Source organism: Callospermophilus lateralis, unplaced genomic scaffold (genome assembly GCF_048772815.1).
Source record: "Callospermophilus lateralis isolate mCalLat2 unplaced genomic scaffold, mCalLat2.hap1 Scaffold_63, whole genome shotgun sequence".
In the NCBI taxonomy this organism is placed as follows: Eukaryota; Metazoa; Chordata; class Mammalia; order Rodentia; family Sciuridae; genus Callospermophilus; species Callospermophilus lateralis.
The window spans coordinates 10,289,607-10,315,087 of NW_027514713.1; the positions used below are offsets into that span (position 1 = coordinate 10,289,607).

At 43.3% G+C, this 25,481-nt stretch overlaps 2 pseudogenes; one reads left to right on the forward strand and one right to left on the reverse strand.

Annotated features, from left to right (window-relative positions):
- Nucleotides 1–1,514: 1,514 nt before the first annotated feature.
- The window catches only part of LOC143389696 (CD5 antigen-like), a 43,928-nt pseudogene continuing 19,961 nt past the window's right edge, over nucleotides 1,515–25,481 (reverse strand).
- On the forward strand, nucleotides 4,544–5,260 carry LOC143389616 (neuromodulin pseudogene; annotated as a pseudogene).

Below are 25,481 nucleotides of genomic sequence, written 5' to 3' on the forward strand. Positions count from 1 at the left end.
AGCAGACTGGTGCTCAGAACAGGAAAGAGCTCAGCTACATGGATATCCCACACCGGTGGATGTCACCTGGGTCAGAATCTGGTGTAGTGACCCAGGGGCCAATTGAACCAGTTCCTGGGTGAGGCACAAACTGTACAGTTGTTCCTCTGTATCCACAGAAAATTGGTGCTAGGACCCTCAAGGACAGCAAAAAAAAAAAAAAAAAAAAAAAAAAAGATGCTCTAAACCCGTAGGTAAAATGACATTGTAAAAATTTTCATCGAACTGAAGCACATCCTCCCAAATATTCTAACTCATCTCTAAGTCACTTATAATACCTACCACAATGTAAATGCCACATAAATAACTGTTATGCTAAATTGTTTAGGGAGTAATGATAAGAAAATCCTGTACATGTTCAGGACTGATGTGATTTCTTTTTTCAGTAGAGTAATTGAATCCTTTATTCTATTTTGAAAGAACATCAATATGGAATAAATAGCCAAAATGTACCAGAAATAAAGTTGGTGACACATCAAATATGCATTTTTCAATTCACAATTGGTTGAACCCACAGATGCAGAAGCCACGGAAACAGAGGGCTAACTGTGTTCATGTCTTACACAAAAGTCTTTGAGGGACAGTGTCTATTTTACCGATGAAAACCCAGAAGTTCAAAGTAGTTTAGTGACTACATAAAATTTAACAATTTCAAAGTAGCAGCAGCAAATGTAAGCGTTGGCCTATTGCCACTAAATCTGTCCTTTTCTAGGCATTAACTGTTCCTCGTATTTCTTGGTTAAATATCAGCTCTTCCCTAGCTGCAGCTTTATAGCTAAGCCAAAGAGACCTGCACGGTGGGTCCCCTCTCTAATTCCGCTTGTGACTCTCTTGAGTCAGCCACCCAGAGACCCAGAGGCTACACTACAGGGCTTCCTCCTGCATACTCCCTATAGGGGTCTATTTCAGATCTTATTCTCGCCAATAAGACTCCCAAGGAGGGACTGGGGTTATGGCTCAGTGGTAGAGTGCTGGCCTTGCATGTTTGAAACCCTGGGTTTGATTCTCAGCACCACATAAAAATAAATAAGCAAAATAAAGGTATTGTGTCCAACTACAACTAGAAAATAAAAATATTTTAAAAAATTAAAAGAAAGACTCCCAAGAACATCCTCAAAGTGCCCTTGCCCATAGCCTCACTGCCACTGGAAATAAAATCTGGGGAGTAACAATAAAAAGAATGAGGTGGGAGCATCTGCCATGGTTCAGACTTTAGCCTTTGAGGACTGAAGAGAACTAACCCTGAATTGAGAGGAAAGCTGGGTCGTTATGGTTCTGCTATATGATTGGAAACAATTTTGATGATTTTGAAAAGTGGCGTATATCCTTTCACACTTTTGTTCACACTTAATATAAAGATGTTCATCCGATAATTTTCAAGACACATTCAAACTGTATTTTTTATTATATACCAGCCCAATTCCTCTAGAAAAAAAATAAAAACCAAAATCAAAACAACAACAACAAAAAACATATCAGAAAGCCTCAGTCCTATCCCCAGAAATAGTCACAGGGTAAGGAAGAACTATGAGCAGCTCTGTGGCACAGGCAGAGCCACCCTTGTCCCCAGACTTCACCCCACCAACCCTTCTTCCTCCATTGTCCTCCACAGCAGCCCTACAGGACTTAACTGAGCAGATCACAGCCACATCTTCTTTATGGGTACAGTCATGATACCCCCAAAACCTGTGCTTGCACTGCTCCAGGGACTCCTCCTGCCCCAACAATGAACGTCATCCAGCCAGATGCGGCCAACCCCAGGGCCGTAGGTTTTCCGGGCTTTGAAGGGTAGAGTGAGGGGTTCCCCACAGCCCAGTTGCTTGCACACCACTAGGTACTCCTTTTCTCCCCAGCCATCGTCACAGACAGAGCCCCACACGCCCTTGTGCAGCACTTCCAGTCTCCCAGAGCACTGATTATCTCTTCCTACCAGCCTCAGGTCAAAGGCATCTGCAGGGTGGAGGAGGAAGTTGGAGATTGAAGAGAAAAAGGGAAAAGAGAAAACAATAAGATCATGGGTTGGGGTCCTGGCTCTGCGGTAAAGCATTCTCCTAGCACGTGCAAGGCCCTGGGTTGGACCCTCGGCATCACATAAAAATAAATAAATAAAATAAAGGTGTTATGTTCAGCTACAACTAAAAGTTAAATATTAAAAAAAAAAATCATCTGCGTCCTCCCCAACCAAACCCCATCAGCACATCTGAAACCCTCCACGTGTTTCTGTGACTGCAGTTGCTCTCCACCACTCCATCAGCTTTCAACCCCTGTGGCCAGGTATGTTCCTTCAGCTAGGATCTTTTTGCTTCCTCCACCTATTTTATAAATCTAATATTTATGAATGGCTTTCTAGTAGTTTTTAAAAATTGAAGAACAGATACAGAGTAATGTGCTGTGCTCTATCATATGGAATTCAGTATGATAACAGTTCATATTAATATAGCACATAATATCACTTAAAACATTTTAAGCATTTCACATTCAAAGAAGTTATTAAAAAAAAAAAAACTTTTTTTTTGGGAGGGTGGTATTGGGGATTGAACCCAGTAGTGCTCTACAATGGAGCTACATTCGGAGTCCTTTTTACTTTTTATTTTGAGACAGGGTTTTGCCCAGGCTGGCCTTGAACTTGGGATCATCCTGCCTCCGCCTTTCAGGTAGATGGGATTCCAGGTGTGCACCACCGTGCCCAGCACTGAAAGGCAGTTATGGTAATTGCCATTTTAAAAGAAGAGAATTGACAGTAAGCACAGTAGGTTGGCAGTGATCCTCTGGTGCAGGAGTAGTTCTCGTGAATAATGCTGAATAGAATTCCATTTAACCTCACCCATGACCTTGGTCTCTGGATGTAGGAGCATCACCTTCCATTACCTTCACATTCCACCCATGCGTCCTCGTCATGGGTGCAATTGTGCTTCTCCCAAGGCCCAGAGGGGCAATCCTGAAGGGCTGCTTCTCTTCTCGAGCAGAACATCTCCCTCTCCCAGATGGGACCTTGGCCCTGGGCAGCCTTGTTACAGTGGCTATGGGTCTGCAGGGCCCTGCCGCACCCCAGTTGCCGGCAAACCACCTTCGCAGCCCGGAGGTCCCAGCCCGTTTTGCACATGGTGCTCCACTGGCCCTCATACTGCACCTCCACTCGCTCCTTGCAAGGCCCAGGGCCATTGACCAGCTACATACTTTCTGGGACTGGAGACAAATCTGGGTCTGTGGAGCAAAAACAGGAAGGGTCTACTCCCTGCAAGCACATGGTCGTCTCAGAAAAGGGGGCTCACTGCCCAGGGGCTGTTTCTGGTGTTCAGTACCCTGTGCACTGGAGTGCGAGGCACTGACCAAGAGATGCTCATGGAGAAGTGAGGGAGCGGATCAAGGAAGTGCATGCTCATCCCAGGGCGAGTCATTATCGTGGGATTTTACTCTTTCAAATTGTTTTCCCGTTCAACTCCTCACTGCTCTTCACAAGAGGCAGAGGCAAAAAAAAAAAAAAAAATATATATATATATATATATATATATATATATATATATATGAATGAGACATTTATATCATATTATATGTATAGTATAATTATATGTAAAATTTATATTATTATAATGATGTTACATAAATAAAAATATATAAGCATATTTATAATTATAATATATTATAAATATAAATATAATTGTTTTTACATGTTATAAATTCATTATGTATTATATATTAAAATATAGCATATGTATTTTGGTATTGGGCATTGAACCCAGGGGCACTCTACCACTGAGCAACATCCACAGTCCTTTTTATATATAATAAATATAGTATATATTTTAATACATAATTACAATGTATCATATATTATCATAATTACACACAAAATATTTAATACATTATTATACATATATCTATGTATAAATAATGAATTTACATTAAATATTATATCAGACATTATAAATAAAATATGCATATTACATAATTACTACACATGATATAATCCATTTATGTCATAATTAATATATAATAAATATTGATCATTTTATATAATATGAAATTATAATAATATATAATGTATATAATGTGTGTATTCTATGTCATTATAACTATATTATATATGTTGTTTGTATATTAAATATATGGAGTGAACAATTCTGAGAAAGAGACCAGGAGAGAAGAAAAATCAGGGATCTGGGGCGGGTGGAGAAGAGGGAAAAGAGGGAAAAGAAGAGAAGAGAGAAGAGGGAGAGAGGAAGAGAGAGAGAGAGAGAGAGAGAGAGAGAGAGAGAGAGAGAGAGAGAGAGAAATCGAGAGCGAGCATGTGCGATGAGCAATAGCTGTGGACCTTACAGTTGCTGCTAACTGCCCTGGTGTGTGTGAGGGAGAGAGAGAGAGAGAGAGGGAGGGAGGGAGAGAGAGCGCGCTAGCGCGAGAGAGCGAGTGAGCAAGCGAGCAGAAAAAAGGTGGAGAGGGGGGAATAAGAAAGAGAGAGGAGGAAAGGAGAGAAGGCAGGAAGAAGGCAAGGGACGTTACAACCATGCTGTGCTGTATGAGAAGAACCAAACAGGTGGAAAAAAATGATGAGGACCAAAAGATTGAACAAGATGGAATCAAACCAGAAGACAAAGCTCATAAGGCCGCGACCAAAATTCAGGCTAGCTTCCGTGGACACATAACAAGGAAAAAGCTCAAAGGAGAGAAGAAGGGCGATGCCCAAGCTGCTGAGGCCGAAGCTAATGAGAAGAAGGAGGAAGCCCCCGCTGCCGACGGGGTGGGGAAGAAGGAGGGAGAAGGCCCGGCTGCCTAAGGGGCCCCAGCCAAGGCTGACGAGGCCGGCAAAGCAGGAGACACCCCTTCCCAGGAGAAGAAAGCGGAGGGCGCCCCCGATGCTGCCCCCGAGCAGGCGGCCACCCAGGCGCCTGCCCCCTCGGAGGAGAAGGCCGGCTCTGCTGAGACAGAAAGTGCCGCTAAAGCTTCCACTGACAACTCGCCGTCCTCCAAGGCCGAAGACGTGCCCGCCAAGGAGGAGCCTAAACAAGCCGATGTGCCTGCTGCTGTCACTGCTGCTGCTGCCACCACCCCTGCTGCAGAGGATGCTGCCGTCAAGGCAACAGCCCAGCCTCCGACGGAGACTGCTGAGAGCAGCCAAGCCGAAGAGAAGATAGAAGCTGTAGATGAAACCAAACCTAAGGAAAGTGCCCGGCAGGATGAGGGTAAAGAAGAAGAACGTGAGGCTGACCAGGAACATGCCTGAACTTTAAGAAATGGCTTTCCACGTCCCCACCCTCCCCTCTCCTGAGCCCTGTCTCTCCTGCCCTCTCTCAACTCCACTCTGAAATTTCCCTTCCTGTCCTGCTCACGTCTGTGAGTCTGTCCTCTCCCGCCCACTAGCCCTCTTCCTCTCTGTGTGGCAAACATTAAAAAAAAAAAAAAAGCAGGAAAGATCCCAAGTCAAACAGTGTGGCTTAAAAATTTTTTGTTTCTTGGTGTTGTTATGGTGAGTTTTTGGTAATGATGATCCAATCATTTTGGGAAATTCTTGCACTGTATCCCAGTTTTTTGATCTGGTGCGTGTGGCCCTGTGGGAGTCCACTTTCCTCTCTATCTCTCTGTTCCAAGTGTGTGTGCAATGTTCCATTCATCTGAGGAGTCCAAAGTATTGAGTGAATTCAAGACCATTTTGTTTTCCTCCTTTAATGTGATGGAATGAACAAAAAGGAAAAAAATTCAAAAACCCAGTTTGTTTTAAAAATAAATAAATAAAGCAAATGTGCCAATTAGCGTAACTTGCAGCTCTAAGGCTCCTTTTTCAATCTGAATATTAATAAATCATGAGAGTAATGAAAAAATATGTATTATCTATTTATATATAAATGTATATGTATCATTTCTATATGTACACACATATCTGCATATATGTGTGTATATACATACATTATACAGGTAATTAGATACATAAGCATACATACATAAAAGGTTAAAAAAAATCTTTGTTTTTAAGTAGGAAGGTGGCATGTTCTTTATTTTATTTATTCATTTTATGTGGTGCTGATGATTCACCCCAGTGCCTCACGTTCGAGGCAAGTGCTCCACCCCTGAGCCCCAGCCTCAGCCCAGTAAAAAGCATTTGGATTCAATGTTGACATTAACGAAGTATTCCAGATTAGTGTTTCCAACCCTCACCAATCCTCAGTCTTTCTAACTTATAGTATTAAGGCAAAAAGTGATTGTTTCTCTGATAAATTCTGTGGGGAGACAGAGAAGGAGGAGACATAGACTCGCCTCTCATAAATCACAGGAGGAGAAAAGATACACAGAGACACAGAAAATATTAAAAGTACATAGAAAGCAAATATTTGCTCTCTCTGTGTATGGAAATAAAGGAATATAGATTCATGAATGTGTCTATCAGTCTATCATCTCTCTTAAATTGTGTTGCTTTCCTCTGAGCATGCCCTGTCTACCTGACCGGAGGTAGACTTCTTGAGAACTGGAACTATCAAAAAAGCACAGATTACATCTTGGGGGCTCATTTCTTCACCCACGACCTCAGGCACAGCCCCAGATATAAGATACACCAGTCAACAAGGATTTAGTGGTTGCTGGATCTGTGCATATTTTTTTCATTTCTAAAAATAAGAGAAATACCTTCTCATTTCTATTTAAACTTAAAAATAAAAAAAGCACTAATACAACCAAGTAATAGTAACATTCTAAGTGAGGATGATCTATCTCCAGAGTTGATGGTTAAGGAAGTGTGGGTGAGACGAGAGGACAGGGAGGCAGTTACCGCTGTGTGGAAGTCTATGACAGGGAATAAAATCCAACAAGAGTGGCCAGGGCGGGGTATGGGCATCGAGCAGAGGGCCCTGGAGCCTTGCCCTATTTACTCTGGCAAATTGCCCCGGCATCCTCGTCGTGTGAGCAGCTGTAAACATCTTCGTCTTGGTCACATTGAGCCAGGCTGTCTTCCATTCCACTGCACCTGACCCCTTGAATGAGGACTTCTTGCCCTTTTTCTGTGTATGGCCCATATAAACGACCACTGGGGGTTTTCTTGGCTGCTCCACAGCCCAGCTCCCGGCACACCACAGCCACATCATTCAGGTCCCAGCCATCATCACACACGGTGCCCCACTGGCCGTTCCGTTCTACCTCCACTCTCCCTTCGCAGCCGTGGGGACCCCCCACCAGCTGCACTCTAGATGTCTCTGCAAAGAGACGGGATGTTAGCTGGAGATCCGGGAGGAGTGCAGAGGATGCTCAGGGACACTTCCACCCTGGACAGAAGGTGTGGGGAGTAGGGGACTAGAAAAGAGGGGTCAGAAGGGAAGGGGAGGGAGAGGCACTTCGGGACCCCATTTCTGAGTTCTGATTCTACCACATCTTTAATTGCACCCTACCAAGAAATTCCCCTTCAAGGACCCAGACATGACTGTAGCCTTGAAGATTAAGGGAAAGATTAGTCAAAGAGCCAGCAGAGTTTTTAGACTCTGATGGTCAGAACCATTATAATCCACAGAGATCATCATGTCCACCCCTGTATCCCACAAAGGAGGGAAAGGATGCTCATGGAAGTGATGATCCAGGGGTCACACTGTCCAATAGTGAAAGCCCAGGACAGATCAGCTCCAAGTACTTAACTAGAGGATTTCAGGGGTCCAGGTGGGAGAAAGGCACCGCCGGACAAGTTCTGAGAAATTAGAACTCTGGGTATGGAAAAGATGAAGAGAAATTCTTTCCCTTCCACCACCACACAGAAGTAGAGGAGAAATGGCTGTGTCAAGTGACGAGGGAAGAATGCATCAGACATTAAATATTTGCTAAGCACCTACCATGTTTGGGGTATTGTTTTATGAACTCAGAGAACAGTGATGAACAAGAAAGAGAGGACTTCTATCCTCAAAGAGCTAATATTTAGAGGCTTAAAACAATCTCACCAAGTCTATGGTAGCCTCAAAGCAAGAGAGCAGAGAGCTGAATTTGCCACAGATTTGTGTAATGGGACCATTAACTGAGAGACATGTCTGGGGTTCTAGATAATGTCACATTTGGACTTGTGGTCTGTGCCCTAATGGAATATGAACAGCTTAATAAGGGCCAATGTGGGTGACATGACTCCTGAGGATTTCCCACTTCCTGTCTTAACTCTACACAAACTCCCCCAGAACATGAAATCAACCCAGAGGAGTGGTTAAGTGAGAAAACTCCAATTTGACTGATTTTTAAACTACAGTGAGAAGTTTATGTCTGGTTTATTGATTTGTTTTTGCTTCATTTCCTTAATTGGTGGTGGAGGAAGGGATATAAAGAATGAAGATTAGCTGGAAACAGTGGCACACACCTGTAAGCCCAGTATTTTGGGATACAGAGGCAGGAGGATTTTTTTTTTGAGAGAGAGAGAGAGAGAGAGAGAGAGAGAGAGAGAGAGAGAGAGAATTTTAATATTTATTTAGTTTTCGGCGGACACAAAATCTTTGTTTGTATGTGGTGCTGAGGATCGAACCCGGGCCGCACGCATGCCAGGTGGGCTCCCTACTGCTTGAGCCACATCCCCAGCCCAATTTCAAAATTTTGAAAAGGCTGGGCACAGTAGCCCATGCCTATAATCCAGGCAGCTTGGGAGGCTGAGGCAGGAGAATTGTAGGTTCAAAGCCAGCCTCAGCAATTTACAAGACCCTTAACAACTTAGTGAGACCCTCTCTCAAAATAAAAACTAAAAAGGGCTGAAGATGTGGCTCAGTGGTAAAGCACCCCAGCGTTCAATCCCCCAGTACCAAAAAGAAAAATTAAACAAGGATGGAGATATATCTCAGTGACACAGCACTCCTGGATTCAATCCCTAGTACTGAAAAAAGAAACTAGAGATAGAATTTAAAATCATTTTAAAAAGTTAAAAAAAAGGTTTATACTTTTTACACATTTGAATTTAAAGCTTACTTATCTGAATAAAATATAATTCAAGAGAGTCACCCAGAAATGGCTTTTGGGTCATTGGATTTAGATTAGAGTTTGGATTGTTATTATTGTGTACTCTGGAAAGAAGCTGCCTTCAGAATTATACACAGGTTATCATTTTATTTTGGATTGTAAAATTCTCACTTTCAATGAATTTTCATTTTTTTCCTTCTTTTTGGGGGGAGCGAGGTACTAGGGATTGAACTCAGGGCCACTCGACCACTGAGCAACATCCCCAGCCGTATTTTGTATTTTAATTAGAGACAGGGTCTCCATGAGTTGCTTAGTGCCTCACCTTTGCTGAGGTTGACTTTGAACTCTCAATCCTCCTGTCTTAGCCTCCCAAGCCAATGGGATTGCAGGCATCCACCACCACGCCTGGCTTGAATTTTCAGTTTCTATGAAATAGACAAGAGCAGTTCCCAGGAAAGAAGAAATAAGCAGTGATTGCAATAGTAATAACAACAACCACCACAACAAAAGAAATTCAGCTGGAGGAAATAGAAGAGCTGGGAAAAGATGTGAAAGGAAAGAGTTGAGGGCTCCCCAGAGTGGTGTGCCGACACCAGCCTGCTTTATCAGCACAGAGCTTGAGAGAGACCCAGGGGTGGAGAGCAACATCCCTGGGAAGGGGGAGGCTGTGACAAAAACAGTTGTCCTCCCACACTGGCAGTGAGGGACAGCCCTGAAGACCAAGAAAAAAGAGCAAGTAATTTAAGTTTCTGGACAAGATCCCGTAAGGGGAACTCTAAGGAATCAAATTGCATCCATCAGGGCAGAGGATCTGCCACACCAGTAGCAGATTTTGTAGCTGCCTCTCTCTGGCAAAGGCACCACCATCCAGTGAGAGCATAGACTGGAGGAACGGTGCAAAAGCAGCTGATAATCCACAAACAACCTCCTTGGCTTTGGACGGTCACAGCCTTCCACTCCTGCATACTTATTCCACGCTCCCTTGCTCTCCTTGGGTGCACAAGGGTGTATCGCCCAGATTCCTCCAGGAGGCAGCCGGTAGAGGCCGAGCTCCATCCTTCCCTCTACTGGTGAAGTCATGAACTTCACAGAAGCTGACGCATTTCTAATTTAAAAGTGCCAGGAAGACTAGGAGGAGGACCTGGATTTGCTGGAACCCATCAGGGCACAAGAAGTTCATTCCGGAGTTACACCCCAGCCAGTGAAATGCCTCTGGGCTTTTTTTTTTTTTTTTTAAATGAAGCTGTCTCATTTTTTGGATGCTGGCCAAGCTTCTCTGGCCACAGAGGCCAAGTGGGGAGAGAGGTTCCTTGGCTGGATAAAAACCATTCAAACCATTCTGTGCTCTGGAATGGAAATCCACCCACACAAGACTGACAGAGTGGGATGGGAAACCTGAAAAGAAAGGTACTCGGCCTGTTTGGGACCATAGTCTCTTTTCATAGCCCAGGAACCTTCAAAATCTCCCCTCTCCTAATCCTAGAGGCCTCCTGTCAGGACTCTTCCCACCACACCACCCCTTTGAAGTCTTACCTAAGAGGCCAGGTCCAGCGCAAATGACTGAGGGGAGAAAAAAAGAGGAGGTGAGTGAGATCATTGAGTAAATTTTAAAAAATAGAACTCTTTAGGGCTTTATTTTTAAACAATAGAACTCTCTAGAAGGCCCTTGCCAAACTTAGGGCAATAGATAGAGAACCTCCAAAATCCATCCAACTGTCACCTTCTCGTCCTGGGTCACAGTATCCTTTGATGACCGCCCTCAGAGAACACTGGACACTGACTAGAAACCAGAGACCAATTCTGTCACAGTTGGCCCGGCCCTCTCCCACTACAGTGGCATTGCTTTCAGCCCAGGTGAGGATAGGAGGGTCATAACTGCTGAAGTAGAAGTGTGGTAATGCAGAAAGGATTTCTTGGTTCTGCAGAAAGGAGCGGGTGGGGGGGGGCGGGGGGGGGCTGGAAAGATGCCCTGGTGGGGAAAGTCAAGGTAGCAGAGGGGCAGTGCAGAGAGTGGAGGGGAGTGGCAGGATCTGCCAGTGTTCAAGGACACCACCACTGTTCAGACTGGAGTTGGCAAACTCCTTCTGTCAAAGGCCAGATACTAAATATTTCAGGCTTTGTGGCCATAGGGTTTCTGACACAGCTATTTAGCTCTATCTTTATTTTTTTTTAATTTTTATTGTTGGTTGTTCAAAACATTACATAGTTCTTGACATATCATATTTCACACTTTGATTCAAGTGGGTTATGAACTCCCATTTTTACCCCGTATACAGATTGCAGAATCACATTGGTTACACATCCACTGATTTACATATTGACATACTAGTGTCTGTTGTATTCTGCTGCCTTTCCTATCCTCTATTATCCCCCCTCCCCTAGCTCTATCTTTATAATATGAGAGTATCCATGTCCATGTGGATACATGAACACAGTTGTGTTCTGATACACCTTGATTTATGGAGACACAGATTTAAATTTCATGTAATTTTCATGTGTCATGAAATATTAGATTTTTTTAAAGAAATTTTCCCCCACTGTTAAAAAATACAAAAGCCATTCTCAACTTGTAGGCTGTAGTTTACTGACACCTGATTATAGATTAACAGGTCAGAAGCAACTCAATGTTGAGTTTGGAATCTCCACATTTAAGTATCCAGTACATCTTTGGAACATCGGGCTTCTTCCTATAAGATCTCTGTATAATTGGATCCTTTTGTCCATTAGGCTCCCTCCTAGTCCTGTAAAGAATCGTGAACCCTATGACCTTCAGTAGTCCGTGAGACCTTGGTATTGCTACTGTAGAACTCACCTGCCACTCCCTAATATGTTTCTGAAAGAGTGACTGAATGTCTTTGGAACTCCATCCTATGGCTTTCCCGGCAAATCCAAATATTTTAGTGGTTAACCTGCAATATTTTCTTCTCTTAGTTTCTAGACTCTTTCTCATGAATCCCATGCCCTCCATCTTTCTCACATGGCTTCTCTCAGACTCAGTGAAGTCTTGTCTACAACTCTGGGAGACTCAAGGCAATATTGTACATATGTGACGAGCTGTTGCATAACCTCCCCCACAAAATTACACATGGAAAGGAAAGTGTCAAGCCTGGTGCATAGGTGCAAATGGTGGGTAGCCAGTGAGAACTGGGAGCTCCTCTGCAGGGTCAATAGATGCAACAGCAGCTGCAGACCAGAAAGAATCCATGGGACTGCAGATGAGCGTAGGAGAGCCAGCAATGCACCCTGAGAGGCAGCATCAGCTGTAGGGTGCAGTGGGAAATGCAGGGATGCTAAATATGGCAAGTGCCCTACACGGGACACCCAAGTGCTACATTGAAAGACTGTATGGGATTCAGCAATGCCTAGGCCATCAAGGCAATAAAAATGAATGTGATCAACTAGGATAGAGGTTTATCTGATGCTGTTAGATGCCCTGTAATAGTTACCTTATGAAACACCTCCTTTAAAAGAAAAAAAAAACTCTGAGAAACATAACATTAGTCTTACTGTATAGATTAGGGAGATTTCAGAGATATATGGTAATCTGCAAATTCATAAAGGTAAGAAATTGAAGAGCCGGGAGGGCTGAGGATGCAGCTCAGTGGCAGAGTGCTTGCCCAGCATGCCTAACGCCCTGGTTCATAGTCCCAGTACAAGGAAGGAAGAAAGGAATCCAGGGGCCAGGATTAAAACCTCCAGATCATTATGCCAATTTGTAGACTCGCCTAGGCAACAGGAAATTGGAGAAAATGAGAGAAACATTATGTGAAGCACCTTTCAGAGGAAATTAGACAAAATAGCCAATGAAAAGTAATTGTCTTACATCAGTACCTTCTTTCCTTGCTCTACCTGTTGCTACTTAGCATCTCATTAATTTGTCTTCTTATAATAGTATATTTGGGGGAAACAATGGAAAAGAGGAATGGGGAAAAATGTCATAAATCTGTTGGCATAACTATGGGGCAATAGAAAAAATATGGCAATTAAAATATATTATAAATTGGGTATGGATTACAGGGTTTTTAGGGCTTAGAATAGTTGCCAGGTATAGAAAGAAAGGAGAAAGCCATCCTTCAAAGATACTTGAATCTGGGCAGAGAAAAGATTCTCCTAATGAAATTTCCAGAAAAACCCTAAAATCTAAACCTACAGAAGCAAAGGTACTCACTAAGGATCAAGAAGAGTAGCGGAGCCATCACTCGGGTTGAAGTTGACGAACAGAAACAAGGCTGGTAATAAGCCCCCAGACAGCAGTGCTCAGTTTGGGCCACAAGTGTGCTCAGAGTAGGAAGAGAGGCAGGTCCCCTGTGCTGCAAGAGCCGTATCAGATGACCAGAAGCCAGTGGACTCAAGGGTCAGAAATGATAGAGCTGGACTTGCTGAATTCAGCATGTTCTAGATGAAGGAATGTGGCTATAACTGTCAAAAAAAAAGATGCTGAAACAAACAAACCAGTCTGTCATGTCCTGGTTCTGCTGCAAGTCTAGCTCCAACCATCTCTGCTCCTGCCACTTGCCCTTCCACAGAAAAAGGGGAGTGCCCAAGTGTGGCCCTCTCTCATTAGAAGGTCAGGTAATGCTTAGTCTCTAAGGATGATTTTGGGGTGAAGTAGGAGAATTTAGATTTATTTCATAAAGAATATGGAAGCCGGAGGTCATAGAATAAATGCAGAGATCCCCCTGAAGCCATAGTAGAGTCAAAGTGGTGATGTCCACCTGCAGAGTTGGCTTTCTTACCTTCCCACCAGCTTCCCCACGCAGGCCAGAGGGTCCAACAGGTCTGCTCTGCCTATGTGCTTGTGCCCATCTTTCAAAACTGAGTGGCAACAGGTCCCTGTGGTGATGGGCATCCTGATAACTGAACTTGGCTCAAGTGTTCTTTTTTTTTAACTTTATTTTGTTTATTTAATTTGTTTAAGTGGTGCTGAGGATGAAACGCAGTGCCTCACACAGGCTATCTAGGCAAGCGCTCTACCACTGGGCCACAACCCAGCCCCTCAAGTGTTCTTTACATCTATGATGGACAGAGATGGAGTAGCAAGACCCTCAGTGTTGCCAGGGCCCCTCTGCCTTGTTGTATTATTAAGCCGAGCTTGAAAAGTGATTCAACTCCATTAGTTAAACATTCAACATCACATGCTAACACAACCCCTGCTATTTCAAGCAGAGTCATTGTCCCTCTACAGTGGAATATCTTAGGTTCTTTATAATACTCAGGTCACTTGACACAATGCTTGGTTTGTTGCAGGCATTCATTTTTAAGCCTGTATTTCTTATTTACTTCTCTTATGTTGAAGAAAAAGTTTGGAGCAGCCGTGAGTGCCCGGTGACATGCTGGGTAGGGGGAGTATATCGATGAATGAGGTATAGTTTAGCACACCAAAAGAAAAAGGATTATTAATTGCAATCACACATAAAAACTACTGTGAGACGGGAAAGTATAAGATGCTTTGCAGACACAGTGGGAAAAATGATTATCTCTGCTTGGAGCTAATTGGAGAAGAGTTCACTAAGAGCAGGAATTAAAGGTGAGTAGAGTGGATAGTGAGGATGAATATATATATATATATATATATATATATATATATATATATATATATATATATATATATACACATATGAATGCAATGCATATGCAGATAAATGCAGCATTATCCATTTAAGGAATGACAAGTGGTTTGGAATGAATGGATCACATACTGCTGGTTTAGTGGTGTTATGGAAGATATATTATGAATGGGTTTGTAAATGCTAATTACTAACATTCTTCCCTCTCTAGTTTCTGTAGCGATGCAGTAGCAGATGCAGAATTTAGAAGAAGTTCAAAATAGTGGCAACTGGAACCCAAGATCCTATGCATTCAGCTCCATCCTTTAGGAGCCTGATGTGGACAACTGACTTCACACTTGAAGGATGAAAGCCTTCATATGACCTGTGAGCCGACAAGCCCACTGGGGAGCATAGGTCTCATGATACAGAAATATATTTCTCCCCCTCTCACTTGGACAATTGAGTGAAAGAAGTGGGAGGGGAAGATAAAGCACTTTGCCCCAATAAAATATTTTACAGGGGTTGGGGATATAGCTCAGTTGGTAGAGTGCTTGCCTTGCATGCACAGGGCCCTAGGTTCGATCCCCAACACCAAATATATATATATTATTTATTTATTTATTTTACAAGAACATTAAGAAAGGGAAACGAAGCCTCTGCAGCTGGAAAGGACATGATCCCAGAGGACATAAAGCCACTAAAGGGTGTTAGGCATGTGATGTGGCTATACAGCATGTAGGAGGATGTGGGATGGAGGTAGACCCTAGTGAGTCACAGAGACCCAGGAGGAGAGCACTCAGTACCAGTCCAGAGGTGCAGAGGAGAACTCAATCAGAAGGTATGAGACTTGCCCGACTGTCGCGGTGTCTGGCGGTGAAATGGGCAGTAAGTCGCTTCATGTGAGCCAGGGAGGCTGTATTAGGCTAGTAACCAGGGGAGTGGAGGAGAATGAAGATGGAAGATTGAGAAGCCAAGGGGTTAAGGGAATGGAGAAGAGGTTCTCAGTAAGAGATTTGCCCAGAGAAGGGTGCTGGGCGAGGGGACACAGACTGACTGGGGGAGCTCAAAGCTGTGTGGTGTGGATAATTATGACAGCAACTGAAGCCACTCTCTCTGATACTATCACGAAGGGAAGCTCCACGTCCCGCTGGACTGGCATCAAGGTGAAATCCCTCCGGCAAATAATGGTGTCCATTGTTAGTGGGCTTCATAAGAACAGTGGAGAACATCTGAGTTGTTCCTCTGAACAGTCCCTGTGCTAGGCGTGCCCTAAATGGTTGACAGTTCCATGAATGCATAAAGAGTGACCAGGTGGTGAGCATCGGTGAGCCCACAGATGTTCCAGAAATGCCAACTGTCGGCCCTGCTCCTGCTGTGTTCTATGGTCTGCTGGGACTGACATCCTGAGATGTTTATCAGGATAACTGGGTGTCTCCTGGAGGAGTTTTCTATGAGCAATGATCCAGAAACATGATTTTGGTGGTTTGGGTTGTTCTTTCCTGTGTTCATGAACCCCAATGAACAACAGCACTGATTTCCTTCTGTTTCTCTCATTTGTTAACCTGTCACCTTCCCCATAGTGACCATGAGAGCTAAAAATTATGAGGAATAGATCTGGGACTTAGGATTCAGAGAAATTGAAGAGTCTTCAGGCAATTAGAATAAATGTGTTCTGTGGAATTACTGAGGAGAAAATACCACTTATGTATGGAAATCACCCGGAAACATTTTTTTTTTTTTAACTAATCATGAGAGAAAAAAAAAAAATGAAGACAGAATAGGTTGTCACTGTCACCATAGTTTTTTGCAACTGTACATGTTGCAGTCACATGCATGGCCTGTTAATAGGCACTCCATTACTTATGGCTGGTTGATTATTATTAATATTAATATTCTACACCATCAAATTTCAGGGCTGTTTATTGCAAAAGATTCTAATCAATCCTAAGAAGTGCTAATGACTTCTTAAAATGCCAGCAGTGACCCTGTCATTCTGGATGCCCTTGTGGATGCTGAGGACAGACAGGATAGCACTGTGGTCTCCCCCAGGGGCACAGGAAACTCATAACTGTCTCCTATTTGACAGGTGTTTGCAATGAGAGGTCTAGGAGGAAGGAGGACAGGTGACGGTAGTACAAAGAGTAGAGTCTTCAGGGAGGAAAACCTATCAGCCTGGCTGCCCACTCTGCATCCAGCTAGCTGTCTATGTCCTGCTGGCATGAAAACTGGCCTTCACTGTCCTCATGTCCCCAGTGTGTTCAATTCTGGAACTTCAAGCTGTACTTTTCTGGACTTAACTGGAATCATCCCTAAACAGAAGCATTAAGCACAGAGGCCAAGCGCCTGGACGTTAGAGGTGGGCAGACCCGATTCCAGTTCATTTCAGTCACTTACCAGCTGTGTGACCTCCAACAAGATACTCTGACCCATTCTTGGAATTTTTGTTGAGTAGGATTCATACTTTTTTTTTTGCTAAGTTGATCAGTTTTCATTTCTGTCTTTTACTAAATATACATTTAACTAATTTAATCTTGCTTAATCCACCTTTGTGTTCCTCTTTTCACTGGAAATTCAAAAGTGATAGCAAAGCAAAGAGTTTATACATTGGCACCTCAGAGAAGCACCAAGCAGGCAAGGCTGCCCCCCTTCCAAAGTGAGTTGGCCTTGCACAGGCCCTGCATGCTCCAGGGCAGAGCTGCCCTGCTCCTGAATTTAGACTGCATGAAAGATAAAGCCCAAATTAACAGTCCACATTTTGATCATGTCAGAACAAATGGCTCAGTGTAGGGCCATGGGAAGAGAGGAAACAGGAGCTTTCTGAGAAGTTGGCCTCCGACTGGGAGGTGTCCCTGAGGTTACTGGACCTCACTGCACTATACTGCTTCAGCCTGGAGGGGGTAGGGGTTGTACCAGTGGTGACATGAAAGTCCCCTAAGGAGTCAGATGCACCGCTCACCCCGGCGCTTCCTCCCTAGCCTTGGGAATACTGAGCCGTGAAACTCCAGTCCCTCCTCACGCAGGGGTTGATGGTTTCCTTCATCTGCATGACCAAGTGGACGGTGTCTGTGTACCCAGCCCTGAGTCCTCTTCTTCAGGGTCTGCAGATCCCCTTCTGGGTCTGCATCAGTCCTGTTGCCTGTGACCTGGGCAGGAACAGCTTCCCTTTCAACTCCTCACTCTGCTTTTATTAACCAAAACGTGGTTGGAAATGGAAGAGAAGACAGAGATGGGAAGGATGTCTGAAAGCATGTAGGCGAGGAGGAATTCAAGACAATGAAAGACTAAATTTTCTGTTGCTCTGGGGCTTGGAATTCAAGCAGTGAAGTGCTGCATCTCAGCAAAGGGTGAAAGACAGGATTCAATGGGGTTCCATATTGGACAGTCTCCTAGAGACTCAGGAATTAGGGTCCTTGAACAAAGAACCAAGATGGTTGTGGCAGCATTCCAGCAGCGCTGGTTCATCACAGAGGGGAGGGACCACACACACACACACACACACACACACACACACACACACACACACAGAAACACAATGAACAAATTTGGCTGGAAAAACCTATAGAACAGAAAAGCAGCCTCAGCTGATCCAGAACTGAACTGATCCACAGGCTACCCAGTGAGCTGGTATTTGAAAAGCAGCCTGCCTTTCTCAGTTGGCAAGTGCAGAACTGGGGCAGGAGCCATGCGGAGGAGGCAGGAGCCTGGGAGATCACAGCACACGTGGCCATGTTGTCTCAGCAAGCCCCTACTGTGCGGCCTGTGGTGTACGTAGAAGAACATGAGTGAAACAGGCACAGAGAAGATTGCCCCATGGGGATTCAAGTCAGAGATACCAAGAGGAGTGCAACTCACTTCCTTTGAATCTGGGGCCATTCAATGATCAACTGAAGAGAGTGAGGAAACTGAGCAGGTGGGCGTGAATACCCTTGGGGATGAAGCCAGGAAGGGTTGTATTCATGGCAGCAGAATGTTCCAGACCCTTGGAGGATTGGCTCCCTTGCTCTGGCAGTAGAGCTCTTGGGAGGCTTCTGAGATCCAGACTTTCATCAGAGATGAGCCTCTGCCTGCTCCCAATCCAGATCTGCTGATCCCATCTCTCTAGACTAGATACTACCCAGCCTTGTTAGAGCTCAGTCCCAGCTGCTGAAGCTCCCCACTCTGACCTCTGCAGCAGCCCCCCGGGAGCGCACCCACCAGGTTGGTCGGGACCAAACTCCAATAGACAGTACTTTTCATGTGACTTCCTAGTGGAGAGAATTTTTTCGTTTTCATTGAGAATCGCACACGTTGATTGATCTGTGGATATAAAAGCCTGTAGGACAAGGAGAAAGGACAGCAGCCTGTGAAAGTCCTGCCAGCTTTATTCTCAGAACTCTCAAAGTTGGTAATAAGATTTTCAATGAAGCAATATTAATTTAACCATAGCTACTGATTATCTCCTAGGCATCAGGCACTGTCCTTAGCTCTAGGAAGGAGGAGCATATGAGTTCAAAATAAATTAATGACAATCTTTTCTTTTAAGACCCAAGTACCATATTTTCAATGTTGCAATATAAATTTATGAATTTTAAGAAAATTTTTATCCATAGTTCCTGTTGTATTCCTGATATTAATACAGCCTCCATACTTAATGTTTGCTTAATATTAATATTTGATCCATCATTTAGTTACTGTAACATTATTAATAATAAGTAATATGATTATGATTTATAATTGGTTTAACATTGTAATTGCTATTATTTTTAATTAGTATTTTGTTTTATTTGTTCTAATTAGTTGTACGTGAAAGTAGAATGCATTTTGACATATCATACACAAATGGAGTACAACTTCTCACTCTTCTGGTTGTACCCAATGTAGAATCACACTGGTTGTATAATCATACATGCACAGAGTAATAATATCCAATTCATTCCACTCTCTTTCCTACCCTCATATCCCCTCCCCTCTGTCTAACCCCAAGTACATCTATTCTTTCTTAGCCTCCACCCCGCAATTGTGTGTTAGCATCCGACTATCAGAGAAAACATTTGGCCTTTGGTTTGGGGGGATTGGCTTATTTCACATAGCATGAAATCCTCCAGCTCCGTTAGTTTACTTGCAAATGCCATAATTTCATTTTTCTTTAAGGCTGAGTAATATTCCATTGTGTATATATAACCTTTGTCTCTTGAAAATTACCAGTAAGTTGCAAACCATGGCATAAAGTAAGCTCAGTAATACAAGTCCCTTCTGTAAATGGGGGCAAGGGATAAAACTCTCTGTGGATATAGACAAATTTAGCTGTAGATTCAGACAAAGACCTAAGAATAGACACTGTTATCTTATATCTTGCTGGAAAAGAATCCAGATTCAATTTCAGTGAACTAAGACAAGGTAACTTTGGAAAGAATTGAAATGCTTAGTGGGGATTTATTTGGTGTTTGTCACTGTTGTGAGGAGCTAATGTAGATTCTCGTTTCTCCACTGTAAAATCTTTAGTATGTCTCTTAGTCATAAGTATGATTTTTCAAATGATCTCAGTTTGGGTAGAAGCACCAACACCTGGAACAATAAGTGCTAGAACACTTGTGCAAGACTTATTTAAAGAGTTAAACAGGTTACTGCCATCATTACTAGCCCCTCTTGCACATCCGTGCTTTATAATACTAAGCCAAGAATTCATCAAGTAATAAGAAATATGTAACAGGGAATTTCTTTAAGTAGAGTTTTTAGTGTACTATGTATTTTCTTTTTCATTCCCCCAAATAAACTAAGAGAGGAACCCAAATCATCCATGAGAAAGTTTCCCATGTGTCTTCTGGAGTTTGGAGGGCCATGGACCAGTCCTTGGCTCATATTTGCAATTGTCTGAAGGTGACTGTCTGGAGCCATACTGGAAGCAGCCTGTGCCCTAAGATTTCAGCTGGATATCTGTGTGTTTTTCAGGGTTTCACGTGTACCACCTGGATTATTTTGAAGGTGACCACACTGAGAGGACATCTAGGAAGGAATCTCCACAGGAATGAGGAATACCCGGAAGAGCAAGGGAGTAATAAGTAGCTGGATGGAGGAGACATCATTGATTGGGCACCTGCAAGTTCAGGTGGACAAGTCTCTAAAGAAGCTGCAAAAATACTGCTAAAGAGGAAGAGGCAGCCGTTGGACATGGGCCTTGTTACCAGCCCATTGTAACAGCCCCTCACAGTGGACTCTACCCTTTGTCATAAACACTCCCATCCTGTCCCCACTTCTTGAACACCACCCATCCCCAAATAGCAGATCATGAGTTTGCAAGGAAGTGAAGCAAAGAGAGAGAGGAAACAAACCCCACCCCCTCTTTCCTTGCTTCAGGTTTCCAAGAAGTCAGCCCTGAGCTAAGAGAGGACAAGGAAGGCTGTCACATGGGGAGGCCAAGTTTTAGAATGAACCAGGCTTATTCTTTTGACTTTCTTTCTTTTATTTTCTCTTTCTTTTTTTGGGGGGTTGGGTGGGTACCAGGGATTGAACTCAGGGGCACTTGACCATGGAGCCACATCCCCAGCCTTTTTGTTTGTATTTTATTTAGAGACAGGGTCTCCCTGAGTTGCTAGATAGAGGTGCAAAGGAGACAAAGTACAAGAAGATGATCATTTGACTTTCATTCGAGATAAAAAATAAAACTTATTTAGGCTAATAAATGTTTGTCTTGCAGACATCTGTGGTTTGATACTGCTTACATCAAGTGTCTTAATATCAGGTGTATGTGGAAGATAGAGTAAAATTATGTTAGGCTTATCACAACTCAGATGTACAAAGAATTGACACTTTCATTCTTATCTGTGGCCAAGTATATCTTATTTTTGAGTTTCTACCCTTGCTGATGTCTTAAGAAAATGTATACATAAATAAAAGGAAATGATGGCCTATTAAATAGGCCTGAGACTTGGCTAATTTTAAATGATCTCTTTTATCCAAATTCAGCCTCTTTTGCATACATACTCAGTGAATTCCAAATTTAAATTCCCCAAAGCCCTGTTTTATCTTTGTTTTGTTTCTTAAGATGACAGGTGAAAGTAGAAGAGAGATCTCAAGAGGGAGACCAGAGGAAAGAGGCTGCCTTCCTCTGGAATAGAAGGACCTGTGGGCAGTGAGCTTCCTCCCTGGTGTCCCTGAAAATCGGGTAGCCTGGATTTATCCCTGGACTCACTGGATTGGTTCCTGCTTAGTTCTGAATAATTCTGTCCAGTCTTTTTCTGGGGTATTTGGCGGATACCCATGGCCCATATCTATTATAGCTACATGTGCCTCAAATTATAATTTGTTTTATACTCTGTAGACTTTTCATCCAAACCACAGGCTTCTGCCCAAGCACAGGCCTTCTCATTCTCTCTGTGCTGCTACTGGATCTCTGGAAAGACCTGGGTCTCTGATATGCTCTGCCTTGGCCCATTTATTCAGCATCCTCCTCTGTACCTGCTATCTTGTGGATGCCATGATGGATGTGGCAAGGACAGTCATCTCCTTGGGTGAGACTATGTGAGACCTTAATGTGTTCTAGATGAGCACACAGCTAGGAGCCTAGTGAGAAAAATACATATTCTTCCAGAGTTCAAGCCTCCCCAGGCCTGAGGTGGGGATGGAAGGAAAGAAAGGGAAGGTGAAGATAGAAAAGATGGGCGTCTCCCTCACCACACTTCCTCCCTACTCTGCTCTGTGTGTCTTACAGATGAGATAAGTCAGGGTTCCCAAGTAGAAAGGGACAAATATTAGGCTTCTAGAAAATCCAACTAATCTGAGAAAATCAGCTACTCTGTGTTTATAGGATAAATTGACCATAGTTTTAAGATATTTTTTTAGTTGTATTTTATTTGTTTACCTTTTATGTGGTGTTGAGGTTACAACCCAATGTCTCACTCATGTGAGGCAAGTGCTCTGCCACTGAGCTACAGCCCCAGCCCCAACCATATATTTTTATATCATAAGAGTAGAGCAAGGAGAGCTGAGAACAAAAGGAACTTTTCAGACATTGAAGAAATATTCAGAGGCCCCATGCTCAGGGACTTTGAACATCATTGCTAGGTTTTGGCCAATGTCTGTCCCCCAGCTCAGGTGAACTTTGTCCTAAGAGTCACCAGGAAGCTTCATGAACACAGACTTATGGTAATGAGATGATGAGGCAGGACTCCTATTTTTAAATCCAGGGAAAAGTCAAAAAGTGAATTTTAGGTACAGAAAATAGACTTGCAACTCTATGACCTCTGTGACCCACTTGTGTTTATTTCCACTTAACTGTTGGCAGATTTTAGCAAAGTAAGAAACACAATAACCAGTTTTCAAGGCCAATGAGAACATTTCTTTTGACTACCTGAAAAAACTGATCGCATTTGGAAAATTCATTGCATATCAGTGAAGGTTGATTTTAAATGCCATGTACCAGACAGTAGAGTAGGAAACAGAAAGAACAAAGATAAATATGATACCAAATCTGCCCTCAAGAAGGTGACGAACAGTGGATAAAACTGGGTTCATAAATAACAGGTTACAGCAAAAGAAAACTTGGGACACTGCTAAAAAGAATTTGTGCAAGACAGAGAAAGGGGCATGGAGTCTGGTTAGGAGTGGTCCCTGAAGGATGGGTAGAGCAGCAACAGGGTTGCCTGAGGGCAGGGCATTTCACACTGGAGGAAGGGCCTCATCAAAATCACACAAGGGCAGAAGCTCAAGTATTCTTAGGGAGTGAGGAGGTGAGAAATGTGAGTCAAGTGAAGGATGTGGTGGGAGTTCCATGGAGTCTTCCATAAGGGCTCTGATGGTTGATTTGACTGCAGTCGTTAATGCTAGACTTCACAGGAGAAATTATGCAAATTAAGCCAGACTATCACTTTGGCAGATTGTAGGGGGGATCAAAGGAAGTGATGTCCTTAAGGAACAATATAACAATCTGGAGAGAGACACTGAGGGCTTGAACTGATAAAAAATGGATGTCAACCGAGCCAGAAGGCTCTCAATAAAGCAAAATCATTGTCTCCATCAAGATACAAATCTGAGACTCCACCCTTGGAGCTTCATTCATAGACTCAAATAATCAACAAGTGTCAAATCTGAAAGATATCATCTTTGCATTTATGTAGCTTTGACTGAAACTGAGATGCCAAAAGGGGTCAACTGATTCCTAGCCAGGCAATGTGTCAATTGTTCCACTGATTCCTTTACTATAGGAAAGGAAGCCAGTGGCCTGAGAGCGCTCCACTTTACACCATTTCCAGCTCACTTACCTTAGTATAAATGAGGCTTAGTTTCCATTCTTTTCTGAGGCTTTGGATAGACAAGAGTTTTTCAAAGAAAGGTTTAAATAACTAAGCAAGTAAAGAGACCCAGAATGAGGACAGTGTGAGAATTAGTTTCATGAGGCTGCTGTAACAAAGTACTATAAACTAGAGTGGTTTAAAAAAACAATAGAAATTTATTATTTCTCAGATCTGTGATTAGAAGTCTGTTGAGAGCCATCTGTGGGCGGTGTGTGGATTATATTGGCACCACAGCCTACTGAATAGAAACATCTGGTGTTTGGGAACTTCCTGTGGCAGTCCCACATACACGTGAATTTCTGTTCAGCTCTGCCTGGTCCCACACAGCGCCGGAGATGGGGTGACCTGCTGTAGCCACATAGCCCCTCAGTGATGGGTGTGACCTGCCAAGATTTCCATCAACCTGCTGACTGCAACACATCACAAAGCAAGACTTCACTGCTGAAACTTTATCTCTGCCTTTGATATAACCCCTTAAATAAACCACAGGAGCCATTTTCTAATTGCTCAACCCCAGTTCCTGCTGGGCTGAGTCTATCAGGGGCTCTGCTTTAAAACTATTTTTCTGACTCTGTGTCTTTTTTTTCTTCACTAATTATTTCTGATTTATTTTCTCCAGTGGCTTACACCCTCCTGGGCAGGAAGAAGGACCCCCTGGCAAGATGCTGGCAGCCTCCCCAGAGAAGTTCAAGATCAAGGTATTGACAGAGCCATTTGTCTCTGGATTAGAGGATCCTTTCTGGCTTCTTCCAGTATCTGCTGTCTCCAAGAGTTTCTTGGCTTATAAATAAATGTACCACTCCAGTCTCTGCCTCATTGTCACCTGGTGTTTTCCCCTGCTATCTGTATTACGTGTCCCCTTCTCATAAGGACACCATTCTTATCAATTAGGCTCCACTCTAATGATATCTTAATTACTTTTGCAAGCCTGTGGGTCAGGAGTGAGGACTTTAGCATATCTTTTGGGGGAGACATAACTCAGTGAGGGTCTAGAAACAAAACTTTCTTACCACACACTTACTTTTTCCAGGTTGGAGCTAGCAGTGGGGACCGTGCACACCAGTTATTCATGAAAGAAAAGGCAGAAGCCTGATTCACTATCAAAAGCTTCACCATTTTTGTCACATCTGCAGAGCTCTGATCTGAAAGTCAGAGAGCAAGCCCACAGTGAACACTGTCTTCTCATCTGGGTAACTAAGAATAGCAACATGATTTACATGTTCCTGCAACTAAACAGAACAACGACTGCTAGGGAAATCTTGGGGGAACTTTCTACTCAAAGAAATAAAACATTTTTATCTTTTCAGGGAAGGATGATTTGAATTGTAGATGCACATGAATTAGTATTGATGTTTTTGTGGTGGCTGGTAACAACAGGGCAGTCTTTTCCCCAGTTGTATGGAGAATATTATGAAGGCTCTAGGCTGTTCACCTTGCATAATTCAGCCAGCAAGTGGACCTCAGATCTGACCACATCCCGTCCAAATTTGGAGGCTTGGATAATAATGTCTTGAGTTGGTAATGTCCATTTACCAACTGAAAAATGCATTCTACTGAGTCCCACCTAGAGAGACACACAGCAAAGTTGGAGCCACATTCAGGGCAGGATCCAGCTATGGAGGCTCAGATCCGAAAACCTGTGTCCCCAAGGACTGGTTGGGCTCCCACCCACTCCAGTAGACTTCCTTCTTTGGCTTTTCTGTTTCTTCTAGGGTAAATCTGGAAC